This window comes from Orcinus orca, chromosome 18 (genome assembly GCF_937001465.1).
Source record: "Orcinus orca chromosome 18, mOrcOrc1.1, whole genome shotgun sequence".
Taxonomy (NCBI): Eukaryota; Metazoa; Chordata; class Mammalia; order Artiodactyla; family Delphinidae; genus Orcinus; species Orcinus orca.
The window spans coordinates 56390988-56405855 of NC_064576.1; positions in this window are offsets into that span (position 1 = coordinate 56390988).

The window sequence follows — 14868 nt, forward strand, 5'->3', positions numbered from 1 at the left end:
TGCACCCTCATTCTCCTACGACACATGTATACACACACCAAAACATACACTCCAGCCATCCCAAGCAACTTACATTTCCACCCAAACTCCATGAAGCTTTGAGCTTTCTCACAACCTCTTCTCTACCTTGAATGCTCACTCACCCCCGTGGAACTTTCCCACCAAAGGAAGTCCCATTCATCCTTCAAGAGGGGTTTCAGTGTCATGCCCTCTGATGTCGCCCCTGACCTCCACTGGTGGTCAGGGGGCTTCTCCTCTTCTCCTCTGGAGGGCTAGTACAAAGTATGGCATTTGTATTATATGGTAGGGCATTTGTCACAATGCACTGCAACCTATGTGTTTATTTATTTTTTAACATCTTTATTGGAGTGTAATTGCTTTACAATGGTGTGTTAGTTTCTGCTGCATAACAAAGTGAATCAACTATACATAAACATATATCCCCATATCTCCTCCCTCTTGCGTCTCCCTCCCACCCTCCCTATCCCACCCCTCTAGGCGGTCACAAAGCACAGAGCTGATCTCCCTGTGCTGTGCGGCTGCTTCCCACTAGCTATTTTACATTTGTTAGTATATATAAGTCCATGCCACTCTCTCACTTCGTCCCAGTTTACCCTTCCCCCTCCCTGTGTCTTCAAGTCCACTCTCTATGTCTGTGTCTTTATTCCTGTCCTGCCCCTAGGTTCTTCAGAACCATTTTTCTTTTTTTTAGATTACATATATATGTGTTAGCATATGGTATTTATTTTTCTCTTTCTGGCTTGCTTCACTCTGTATGACATTCTCTAGGTCTATCCACCTCACTACAAATAACTCAATTTCGTTTCTTTTTATGGCTGAGTAATATTCCATTGTATATATGTGCCACATCTTCTTTTATCCATTCATCTGTCAATGGACACTTAGGTTGCTTCCATGTCCTGGCTATTGTAAATAGAGCTGCAATGAACATTGTGGTACATGTGTCTTTTTGAATTATGGTTTTCGCAGGATATATGCCCAGTAGTGGGATTGCTGGGTCATATGGTAGTTCTATTTGTAGTTTTTTAAGGAACTTCCATACTGTTCTCCATAGTGGCTGTATCAATTTACATTCCCACCAACAGTGCAAGAGGGTTCCCTTTTCTCCACACCCTCTCCAGCATTTATTGTTTGTAGATTTTTTGATGATGGCCATTCTGACTGGTGTGAGGTGATACCTCATTGTAGTTTTGATTTGCATTTCTCTAATGATTAGTGGTGTTGAGCATTCTTTCATGTGTTTGTTGGCAATCTGTATATCTTCTTTGGAGAAATGTCTATTTAGGTCTTCTGCCCATTTTTGGATTGGGTTGTTTGTTTTTTTTATACTGAGCTGCATGAGCTGCTTGTAAATTTTGGAGATTAATCCTTTGTCAGTTGTCTCATTTGCAAATATTTTCTCCCATTCTGAAGGTTGTCTTTTCATCTTGTTTATGGTTTCCTTTGCTGTGCAAAAGCTTTGAAGTTTCATTAGGTCCCATTTGTTTATTTTAGTTTTTATTTCCATTTCTCTAGGAGGTGGGTCAAAAAGGAGCTTGCTGTGATTTATGTCATAGAATGTTCTGCCTGTGTTTTCCTCTAAGAGTCTTATAGTGTCTGGCCTTACATTTTGAGGTCTTTATCCATTTTGAGTTTATTTTTGTGTATGGTGTTAGGAACTGTTCTAATTTCATTCTTTTACATGTAGCTGTCCACTTTTCCCAGCACCACTTATTGAAGAGGCTGTCTTTTCTCCATTGTATATCCTTGCCTCCTTTATCAAAGATAAAGTGACCATATGTGTGTGGGTTTATCTCTGGGCTTTCTATCCTGTTCCATGGATCTATATTTCTGGTTTTGTGCTGCAACTTATTTAGATGCACATGGCATCCCGAGTGAGACCACCAGCTCATGAAGGACAAATACTATTTATTCATCTTGGCATGGACAAAACCTGGAGCAGTGACTGTCATATAGAAGGAATCTGGTAAATATTTGTCAAGTGAATGAATAACATGGAGACCTCCGTGATGCAGGTCATGGAAAGTTAACCAGAAGTAGCTCCTAACTCCTGTTGACAGCAGAAACATTCATGGTTTCTCAAAGAAAGCATCTGGGTGCCCAAGTCCTCTCCTAAGTGGGAATCCATTTTCAACTTGGCTTTGGCTCAGGAAGTGACTCCCTGTCCAGAGAACCCCTCCTACTGTCGGACAGGGTCTGCATCTCAAGGGAGAGAGCAAAGGTGGGGCCGAGTGTGTCTGGATAGAGAGAGACGGGGAGAGCTGTGAAAGCAAGAAGAACGCAAAGCACGTCTTGGGGGAATCGGCACAGTAAGAAAGCAGCAGTTTGCAGTCCTAGGGAAGCCAAACTGCTTGATGAGAACGGTGCTTAAGGTGAAATCTGAGCCTGCACTAACGTTAAGTCTCGAAGTTTCTGTACATAAAACAAGCATCTTGAATAAAAGGAGCAGCTAAACCTAGCTTCCAATGAGAAAGGACAAGAAGGGTGTGGAACAGAGAAGACAGTCAACTAAGCCTGAGAGAAGAGGCTAGGCAATCAGAGCCCCCGGGTTCTTTGTGAACAGAAACTGGAAGCTACCAATTATATTCTAGAGTTGTGTGTATTGATGTTGGAGATAATGGGTAGAACTCCTAAACACAAGTTAGTCCATCCTCAATAAGTCACTGTATTGACCTCATAAAGTCCTGAGTTAGACCTCCCTCTAGGTCTGATCAAACACAAGTAGGGCCAGTTGACCTTCCATGTAACGGGCTTCTCACGCCAGGAGCTGTAGGAGCTTCCACAGAGAAGAAAGCATCTTGGACCCTAAGGGTTAACTTAACCTTCTTATAAATTAACCTTTTTATACAGCTATTTAGAAATATACAAACATTAGCATAGATATAAACACTTTATGGTTAGAGCTCAAATATAACTGAAAAGCAACAGAAGTTTACAAATTAAATGGAAACAAAACCTCAGAGGTCGACAAAATGAAAATGAACCACATTACATTCATGGCACCAGTAATGTTTTGCTGAAACTGATTCACAGCACAAATACGAGGGTGGTGTTGTCATGATATTGGCATTTTTGAGTGTGGCAGGCCCGTGCTGTGGGATGACTCAATTCTCCCACCCCTTTCCTCAGTTTAATTTGGTGCTATACCTCCATGCGTGCCAAGCTTCAAGATGTCACTTGCCCTTCCCTGGAGTGATGACAAAATCCTAAATGTGGGTCCTGGAATTACGCCAGCAAACTAGTGAGAAGTTGAGCGTCCTGATGCTCCAACTATTCAATTAAATGTATAATTTTAAATTATTTTTATATCATAAAAGTTAGACTACGATAAATTCTAAAATTTGCAGAGAGAACCTATGGATTCTGGTTTGAGAAACATTCTGTTAGATCAACCACCAACCCAGGCGACATTTCCCTATCTGTCCAACCAGTCTGATCACACTTTGTGTCCAAGGAAAGATAAACCCACCCCAGTCTCCAGGAATCTTGATGAGATAGCAGTTCCCTGCCCAGGACATTGTCACTCTTTAGAGTAAAACATAGAGATTGGAGGCGGGTACCTTCACACTGAGTTCTCCTCCGGAAGTTATGGATGGAGGGAAGAACTCCCAGGAAGGCAAAGGGCAGAGAACATTCGTTTCAACTCTCTCCTCAAAAAATCCTCCCCCGGGGCAGCTTCCCTCCCAGCTGAGATCGTCACCTCTTTTGACCCCATTCCCTGGCTAGCCACACGTGGCTGCGTCTCCAGGAAGTTCAAGCAACCAGCTAACCAAGCTCCGTTGTTATACAATGGGCTTATCTTGCCTTATTTTTGTTCGTTTCTTCTGTTGTTGTTTTATTTGTGGTAAAATACACATAACAAAATCGAGCATCTTAACCATTTTTCGGTCTACCGTTCAGATGTGTTAAGTACCTTCACATCGTTGTGCAACGTCTCCAGAATGTCATCTTGCAGAACTGAAACTCTGCTCCCATTAAACAACTTTGCATCTCCCCCTCCTCCCAGCCTCTGGCGACCACTGTTCTACTTTCTGTCTCTATGAGTCTGACTACACTCGGTACCTCACATAAGTGGGCTCATATGCATCTGTCCTTTTGTGATTGGCTTATTTCACTTAGCATAACGTCTTCAAGGTTCATCCACATTGTTGTATATGTCATAATGTCCTTCCTTTTCATAGTTGAATAATATATATACACACTACATTTTGTTTATCTATTCATTCATGTCCACGGGTGGGCATTTGAGTGGCTTCCACCTTTTGGCTAGTGTGCGAGTGTGAATTTGTGAATAGTACTGCCCCGAACATGGCTGTGCCTTGTTTTGTTTTTTTTACTGCATTGGCTGGGCCTTTTGGGTCTACCATACTGACCTCTAAATTGTTTAGATTTCCCAATCTCCTCTGGAGCCTGAAGAGAATGCACCTCTGAGATTTGGTGCTGTTTTTCCTCCAGTGTACAATTTCATATGCTTTCTGCTTCCAGGCATGGACACAAAGCTTCATGGATGACAGATTGTAATGGGCGGGACGCCGGAACATCCTCTGCAAGAACGTGTAAACATGTGCGCAGACAATGCTGTTTGATTCAGCTCCCGGAGGAGAATGAGGTGGGGTGGGCCCTAACGTGTCATTCTCAGCAGCCAGCCACAGGACTTCACTTTACTGTGGAAATATCCTGGTGTGACCTCAGAAGGACCCCGCCGTGGAGCTGCGGCTCTTTCCTCACCAGCCTCCCAGGTCAGGGATTTCACAGAGACTTCAGTGGAAGCTACCTCCCTTGTAAGTGACCAAGTCACCCCAAAGTTAGCTGAAATTGCAGGAGGATATGTCTTCCCATCACGACATCTTTCCTGTGCGTGACACAGGAAATGTGCTATCACTTATGGACGATCACTTAGAGCGCTACCCCCCAATAGCTGCCTGAGTGGGGACACACACACACATACACATATAAACACACACACACACACACACACACAAGCACACACCCCACAGAAATCTGGCAGGTAGTGTCTACAGCCTGCTGACCTTCTGAAATCCATCACCCCAGACTCAGAGGCCAGGCAGAAGCTCACCTTAATAGAGATCTACATTCTATTGGCCACATTTGTGGGGCATATTCATTCCCCCCAAGCGGTCTCATGAGAAGATCGGGTGTGTCTCTCCCACATCACATGAGGACTTATGTTTCACAAGAGGGGAAAACCTCAGAGGCGGCTTCTTCCCTCGGGGTCAACAGCTGCCCAAGGAGGTCTGGGCTTTTCCCTGGTGCCGAGCGAGGTCACGTCTCCATGCAGACCTGGTACCAAGTGGAAGAAAGAACTCATAGGAGGCTGAAGGGTGAAAGCTAGAGGAGTCGGCTCCCTTAGCAAACATCTTAGATGGTACCTACCTGCTGAGAGGAGAAAGCAAAGGGCAGAGGATTGAGCCCTGGGCTGAGAGCCCTAACAGAAGCCCCAGATTCCAGGACGGGCTGCTTCCTCCTTTGACCTATATTGTGAAACTGATGTGAGGGCCACACACGATTTGTGAAAATATTTTGTAATTGGTAAAATGCTTTACAAGGAGAAGGCATCATCGCTTTATTAAAAAAAATAAATTCAACAGAAAATAATTTGCTGCTTTGAAGCATTTTGTTCACCATTTTAATGGCCGCAAGGTAGGATTTGATTTTAGGAATTAACACATGATTACCCAAACCACCAGCTACATCCCCCCTGGCCTGAATGATGTCTGGGACCAAAGGGCTGCTTTAAGACCAAAAGGCTCTGCAATCCAGAAGCCAAGCCTGGCTCTGCCTCCCCTGGTGATCCCGGAGAGGCCCAGCTCCACGAAACAGCGAGTATTCCCTCCTCATTGTTCCCCAGCGAGCCTGGTCTCCATTTTTATTTCCTTCCAAATCCGGGAAGCAACCAATGCACACAGCACTCCCGGTAAAATGTCAGGAGGAAGGAGGGCAGACAGATGACCTGGTGGGCACAGAAGGGCATGCTGTTTGCCTCCTACATGTCTCTCAAAATGGTGAATGGAAATCTCAGGAACAGGAAATCTCTCTTCTAGAAGGAAATACAAGTGCGCCTTTCCTGTTTTGTCCTGAACCTCTAATGACAAAAATTCTCCTAAAAATAAGTTCGCTTAGGATCTCTGACTGTAATACATTTCCAGCCCTTCCTCCACCACAGCGGTCCCTTCTTCTCTCGGGAAAATGAAAATCTTAGTACTTTCTTCCAATTATTCATTCGTTTCCCATCTGCTAAGTCGTACCTTCTCCTCCTTTGCAGATTATAAACCACTAACATTCGCTTGACAATTGAATTCTACCCCACTACTGAATCAGGAAGCGTAGCAACAATCCAGAAACCTCCACTCTGAAGAACACCAGTCCCAAGTTTCTGGAACCCCAGAGGAGGCTTGTACCTTTTACAGATGCATCCACTTCAAGGGTGCTTCTGCTCTCTGGTAAGCACCCCGACTCCCCTTCTAAGCCTCTTTCCAGGCTTTTGAAGTCCCTGACAGCTGCTCCAAGCCACCATCCCCCGGTCTGCTCTGTGCCACGGACCCTGGTCACATCCAGACTGCAGAGCTCTGGCACCGGCCGCCATACCAAGGCTGTTTTGTTCGCAGGATGCTGGAGGCAGGCTGAGATGTACCTGACCAGGAAGAGCTCCCTTGCCCAGGCCAGGTGACCCTGACTCGGGAGCTCAAAAACCAGTCTGACCCAAATGCCTAACCGGAACCTAACCACGAGGAAACAATCAGGAAAATCCACGTTGAGGATCTGTAAAGCACCAGGCCTGGACCCTTCAAAAATCTCCACGTGATGGAAAACCATAAAAGGTTTGGGAAACTGTTCGAGACTAAATGGGACCAAAGAGACATGACAACCAAAGCCAATGGATGGTCCTGCATTAGGTCCTAGGATTTAAAAAAGGATGAAAAAGCCATAAAAGACCTTAGCGGGAACATTGAGGAAATTTGACTGTGAGCTACATATTATATAGTAGTGTTGTATGAACTTTAAATTTCTGAATGTGAAGGTTGTATTGTACTTACAAAGAACGATAAGTATTTGGAGACGAAAGTTCATGATGCCTACAACTAACTCTCAAGTGGTTTAGCAAAAAATAAAACACCTGTGTATGCTACACAGAGAGAGAGAGAGAGAGAGAGAGAGAGAGAGAGAGAGGGAGGGAGAGAGAGAGAGGAAGTGTTACACTAATATTAGTGAATCTAAGTGAAGGGCAGGTATATGGCGCACCATTCTTGAAACTTTTTGGCGATTTCAAATTGCTCATAATAACAAATTGAGGTTTAGAATACCAAGCAGAGGAGACAGACATTGTTGCATTTCTCTACCATTCATATATCTCTCATCGCTCTCTAAGAAGTGCACACACTAAACTTCCTCCATTACCTTTCAGAGGGAAAAAAAACCTCACACAAAACAATTCAGGAAACAGATATGGGGGGTGGGGTGTTGGCTGGTCAATAAGCCATTTATTCTGCAGATAAACAAACTCTGAATTCCAAGTTGAACATAACTAAGACCCTACCACACTGGTAAAGAATGGAATTCATTCATTGTCTCCATTTAGGTGTGTCTTCATTGATTGACACAGGGTGAAAAAGGATGATGCTGTACAAATTACCAGAACCTGGGAGTCCAAAAGAGAACCCAGGGCCCAAACACATCTTCTCTAAAGACTGTGGCCAGTCCATGCTTGCTGCAGGACGCAATTTATTCTTCCACTGGGGCCAACCCTTTTCTTGGTGGCTCTGGGGTGACACAATATTCAAAGAAAACAACTTTTAGTATAGGTAGAGCTGAGATTTCCCAAGTCCACTCTCAGGGATTAACTCAAATTCCTCTTTCTGCATAAATTTCTTCTTACTCTGCACTTTATTATTTTTCAATTGAACTATAGTTGCTGTACAATATTACGTAAGTTACAGGTGTACCATATACTGTTTCACCATTTTTAAAGGTTTTGCTCCATTTATAGTTATTATAAAATATTGGCTACATTCCCCGTGTTGTACAATATATCCTTGCAGCTTATTTTATACGTAATAGCTTGTACATTTTACTCCCCTACCCCTATATTTCCCCTCCCCCCTTCCCTGTCCTCACTGGTAACCGCTAGTTTGTTCTCTGTATCTGGGAGTCTGCTTCTTTTTTGCTGTATTCACTAGTTTGTTGTATTTTTTAGATTCCACATATAAGTGATATCATACAGTGTTTGTCATTCTCTGTCTGACTTAGCATAATGCCCTCCAAGTCCTTCCACGTTACTGCAAGTGGCAGCATTTTGTTCTTCTTTATGGCTGCTTAATCTGCTCTTTAAAAGCACTTCTGGGCTTCCCTGGTGGCGCAGTGGTTGAGAGTCCGCCTGCCAATGCGGGGGACGCGGGTTCGTGCCCCGGTCCGGGAAGATCCCACGTGTCACGGAGCGGCTGGGCCCGTGAGCCGTGGCCGCTGAGCCTGCGCGTCCGGAGCCTGTGCTCCGCAATAGGAGAGGCCACAACAGTGAGAGGCCCACATACCGCAAAAAAAAAAAAAAAAAAAAAAGCACTTCTGTTTGTACCTCTATTATTACAACTAAGGCAACTGGACTTCTGACACAACTCTCCTTCAAAATCTGTGTCTGTGGTCAGACCTCGATGAGACCACATGGTCCCACATTTGACCTGGAAAATGCAGTCGCTGTAATGGCAGGAATTATTACATGGTTCCTTGTATTCTAGTTATTTGTGTACAAGTCTTATCTCCCCCAGTAGAATGTAGAGTCCCTCCGGGGAAAGGGAAATGTGCTGGTCTTCTTTCTAGTTCCGGTTTTTCTCTTCACGGGTGATTCCAGTCACCGTCACAGCGGCCTTTCTCACCCATATGGTGATGATGCTCACGGGTCACTCCACCTCTCTTAGGGGTTTCAGATTATATGGCCAACTCCCTTTTTCAGGCCCTCGAAGCCCTCCATATTCAAGCCATCACAGCTGAACTCACAGCCTTCCCGCACTTCCTCGAAATATTCTCTTCTTCCTCTTGTATTCCCAGTCCCAGCCCCTCAAAGCCTCAGGCACCCATTCAGCCCAGCCTCAACCTAATTCACCAGGCCTCCTCCTTTATCTCTCCCACTTTAGCCAATCCATCACTGAACCCAATTGCTTCTTTTGTTTCCTAAATGGCCCTTAGACTTGTCCCCTCCTCCCACCTCATCTACCACCCTTTTCCTAGCTCGGGAGCTTAGCATCTCTTGCCTGGACTATTGAACAAGACTCCTAACTGACTCCCTGCTCCCAGTCCTGAAACCTCTTGCCTGGATCCATCTTCTATTCTGCAGTTCAACATCCAACCACGTCGCTTGCAACATGAAACCACCCTATGGCTTCCCAACGTGACAGGATAAAGTTCTTTGCTTGGCCTACTGGGTCCCGTATGAACCAGCCTCTACCCTCCTATTTCCTCTTCTGCTTCCCCCTGTCTCACACTTTATGCTCTAATTGTGCTAAAGCATTTGTATCTCCTAATATGCGTTCTGTTGTTTCAAGTTTCTGTGCTGTTGCTCTTTCCTCAGCCTGGAATTTTTGGTCCATCATTGTTTTTGGCATAACTACCCTTTACTCACTTTTCAACACTCATCTTAGCCTCAACCACTTCTTGAAGCCTTCCCAGAAGCTCCAGATTGGGCAAAGGGCTCCCTTGGCCATGACTATAGTATGTGAAAATCCATGTTTAAGTCTGACTCCCCAACAAAAATTGCAAGCTCTTCATGGAAGGGACTGTGCCCTATTTTTTTTTGCCTTCGAAGCAGCTAGCGCGGTGCTTGGAAAACAGTAAATGTTTTTCAAAAAGCACTAGCTACTCCCCTCCCCATGGTGACTAGCGTGAAAGCAGGTTGCAACAGATACCCAGGGGATGTTTTTAGGACTTGATTCCTGGGATGGAAGGCGAGGGGGAGCACAGTAGACTTTTCATCAGAGTCCTAGCTGGTAAGAGAGGTATGAAGCCTGGTTGCATCTTCTAAACACTTTTTTCAAATGTGACTCCATTCCAAGAATCATGACATGGTAGTGGATAAGTCTGTGGCAAACAGACATTAAGGAGACAGTGCCAAACACCTGATGGGAATATCAGGGACCAGGCTGTGAGGTGTGAAACAAAGTTAGCTCAAGCAAGAACCCGCTAAAGAAAAAAGCAAGGACCCTTTTTCCTTTGCTGTCTGCCAAACTGTCCCCTTCACCACTAGCCTGGCCTTTCTCCTTCTCAGTCCTCTGAAGTGAGAACCTGCCACGCGTATGTATTTTGAGACCTCACCATTTTGTTTGCCCATCCTCTCTTTTGCCATAGGGCCTGCGATTCCCTGTTCCTCACTCTCCAGATTCAGATTCCCTACAATTAACAGCATTGTATTTCTACCCTTTTTGAAGTATCTATGAAACTTTTTCTCATCACGTGTTTGTTAGAATGCCCATACCCTCTTCGTGTTTCACCATCCTAGGACCCCAAATCATTGCACATTTAATACACACTTTGTTCACCTGTCTGTGTCTCCTACTGAGACTATAAACTCCTTGAGGCCAAGATCTATGGTTCACGTGTGCCTTTGTGTCACCAGGCCTAGCCCAGTGTCTGGTGCTATACATGGTTTATACAGCTGACTGATGGAATGTTCTCATATAAAGAAAGCAGGGTCCTGAGAGAGAAGGGATGATACACTGATGGTGGAGGAGAGGAATTAACTGGGAGCCAAGTGGATGGATGGAGCCTTCTGTGGCTAGCAGCAGTATCAGGGCACTGGGGTCAGCTGGAGGTGGGTAGGAAGAGAGAATGGGATTAATAATTTTCACTAGACTCTGAAAAATACTTTTCAGTGGTGGTTCCTATGCCCTAGGTCCTGCACCTGCCAGCTCAGGAATCTTTCTGGGAGTTCCAGAAAATTCTAAAATCTAGAAGAATCACATATGCAAATGTTATGTTTGTGTTTGGACCTCTCAGTTTGGTCTCCCCCATTATACTGGAAACCCCACACCAGCTAAGATCACAGTTTTCATTTGCCTTTAATTTTGGCAGCCCCTCCAGAATGCTGCCTTACCTACAGCAGGTGGCCAGAGAATATTTGGTGGTTTGCAGACCTTGTTCTTTGGCATTGAAATAGTTTTTAACCTTGGGAGTGGCTTCAATTGAGTTTTGACTAAGTCTTACGCAAACAGTCCGGGTCAGATTTTATTCATTGAATTTTTAATTCACATTCTGCCACCCCCAGGAATGTCACGACCTCTTACTGGACGGGCTTCTAAAAGTCAGGAGCACATGCATGTGAGAAAGAGCCCTGAGTGAGCCGTGGTGAGTACCAGGCTGTCAAAAGTGTCCCAGTGGCGCTTCCCAACAGGGGGCTTGTTTTTCATCCTAATTCGTTGCACAATGTAAATCCAACTCTTTTCACACTCACAACTATCACTTCCTCATTCTTAAATCAGTTGGGGATCAAGCTAATTAATACAACAGAACTGCAGTCTTCTCATCTAAAACAAACACCCTAAATGAACCAAGAAAGCTGAAGTAAGAGAGTCCAGACTTGCCCAGAGGAGCTCATATGCTCAACGGTAAAAAGCAAAGGAACCTGTAAGAGATATACAGATGCGAAGATATATTTCTAACACATATAACATGATAGCCAACATTTGTTGAATATCTGTTAGGTGCCAGGCCCTTTTTAGACATTATCTCATTCAATCATATATAACCCTACAAGATAAACATGATTAACCCCATTTCACAAATAAGAAAATTGGACTCTCAAAGAAGCCAAGTATTTTGGCCAAGATGTCTCAGCTGGAAAGTAAAGGAGCCAGGATGTGAAACTAAGTCTTTCTGGTTTCAATTCAGTCCTGGGTCGGCTGTACCAACCCTTTCCTACACATACAGCAAACCGTGAAACCCACAAAGAGTGCTGTATCCCGCAGGTACAGTCAGAAAACAGAAACTTCACCAGTGATTTTAACAGAGGGAATTTAATATGGAGAATTGGTGAAACAGGTATTGAGGAACTAGAAAGGCAAACAGGGAACGCTAAGTAACAAAAGCTTGTAAATGTAGGTAGTAGCTAAGGAAACATCTAGGGCTAAAGGAACAGAGAGGAGGCTGGAGTCCTCAGACCCTAGAAGCTTGCAGAAGGGGCCCTGGGAGCTATGACTCAGGCTTCTGAGGAGGGAGACTGCCCCACTGGTGCTGGTACCTCAGAGCGATGGGGTTGCTTCCAGAAGTACTGAAAGAGGCTGGAAACAGCAACCAATTGGAACCAAAGCTGCTTCCGGTTGAAAGGTCACTGCTGGGGCAATACTGACAGAAAAAGGGAGCAAACACAAAGAGCAAGTCCTTCTCCCCTCCTTGCAACACCAGATCTCCCTGTAGTGTCACTAATTGGCAGAGGAGATGTGTGGTTAGCAGAGGCCCAGACCCAGCCCAACATAGCAGAGGACAGGAGTGTGTGTTTGGAGCTGAGAGAGAATGGCATCCTAACCAGCCTAAGTGGGTTATGTGTCAGCACCAGTGCAAGAGGTTGGGAGTAAGGAAGATATTCGTCACTATAATAATGTCAGTTGCCATTACTGAGCATCTACTATATGACATCCCCTGTGTTCCATCCTTTCCACACATTGATTCCCTTTCTCCCCACAACCTATCAGGTAGATACTATTGCCTTACCAATTTCACAGGTGCTAAAGCTATATTTAGAGAAGGGCCTTTCAAAAGGTCAGGAAGAGGAGGGACCACAATTGAAAACCAGGTCTGCCTCGATGCTAAGACCCTGCCATAACCACCCGTGTTTGTTTGCTGGCGCTGCCGTAACAGATGGCCACAAACTCGGCGGCTTACAACAGAAAACTTCATTCCCTTGTAGCTCTGGAGGCCAGAAGACCAAAATCAAGAGCACGCTCCCTCTGAAATCTTGCAGAGAAAATCCTTCGTTGCCTCTTCCAGCTTCTGACGGCTCCAGGCGTTCATCAGCTTGTGGCCGCATCACTCCGATCTCTGCTTCCATCTTCACGAGGACTTCTTCCCGCTGTGTGTCTGCGTCTTCTCTTCTGTCTCTTATGAGGACAATTGTCCCTGGATTTAGGGCCCACACAGGTAATCTAGGATCAACTCACTGAAAGATCTTTAACTTAATTAAACATCTGCAAAGATGCTTTTTCCAAATCAGTTCACATCCACAGGTTCCGGGTACTAGGATGTGGACATATCTTTTTTGGAGGGGCCACAATTCAACCACTCTACCGTGTAAAATTACTTTTGAAAATCATGTCAGCAAATCCATTTAAAATGAAATCTGTATTCTTGTAGTATTTTCAGACTTATTTATTTATTTATTTATCTATTTATTTTTTTGGCTGCACAACACGACATATGGGATCTTAGTTCCCTGACCAGGGGTCGAACCTGCACCGCCTGCAGTGGAAGCATGGAATCTTAACCACTGGACTGCTAGGGAAGTCCTCAGATTTTAAAACAATGTTCTGTGTTGCATGTAGTACTTTTAATACTTGGTGTTCCTGCCCCTCTAAGCTTTCTCTCTTCCTAAAGACAAACATGCGGTGACATCTTCTGCAGCTCCTGTCATCTGGAACAGCCATCCTGACTGTCTTCGCCACATCAACTCATGATCTCATTTCAAGTCTCATCTGGAAATATCCTCTCTCCTCTCGTTTCTCCTTGACCGCTGTCTTTGACTTGACTCCCATTAGCACACACCCTGTGCAATCCCAGAATTCAGCACATCTCAGATGAGGGGGTTTCATCAATCACAGAGTGGAAGACTCCCAAAGCTCCCATCACTTGTCCCAACAGAAGCCCACCCTCCTTCCCCATCCAGGTCTGCCTCAATGCTAAGATCCAGCCTTGGGAATGGAACTTTCCAATGACAATTTCTCTTCTGGGTTGGAAGGACTGACTGATCGATTTTGCAATTCACCTGGTTGAAAACATAGTCTGGAAATTTATGTACCTTGGGGATGTGCTTCTTAGGTGTGCATGAAGGGTAAAAAGATTTCTCAAAGCAAACAGACGTTAGGAGAGAAAGGTGTATTGTGCCTTTTTGCTAAATAAAATATGTGAGCTGAGGGCCCCCTAATGCATCATGTTTAATGAAATGCATTTCACGTGCCCGACTTGAAAGAATAGAAAAGACGTGATGTTTTTCCCATGGAAATATGTCAGACCAATCTATGTTAGGGTCTGACATATTTGCCAGGGAATATTTAAAGCACACCAAGTACTATATCCTTTGAATTTAATTCTGAAGTTCATCAATTTTTCCTTCCTAGAAGAAAAGATGAATATTAGAAAACAAAATTTTGAAACTCATTAGAGTTTTCTGTGTTCAAGTGTCTCAATATCAACCTCATCACTATCTGTTCGAAATTTAATTTTTCAAAAAATATTTCCTGTCTCCACAGACGTGGATAATGACATTACTGCATTGCTCCTTCCTCTTTCCTCACAAAATTCTTGGGAATATTTCTTCTTCAGGTGGAGTGTGTTTTGGGCATTCATCAGGATAATGCCTCAGCATTTCATTTGTTTTCCTCAAGCTCTTCCTTATCTGTAGGTTAATATTTTGCTTTTTGTAAAGGCAGTAGATGGAAAAAATGAATTATTTCAGACATACCACCTCTCTCCTTCCTTTTAACCAAGAAAGGACCAAACTCTGTCCCATCCCTCATTCTTCTTCTTGGTATATTGATGGAAAATCATTATGCCTTCAGTTCCTCTTCTCAAGTCATTTGGGATAATAAGAATGCATAATACTTACCAGGTATATCTGCCTGGTGGTGTTACTCTATA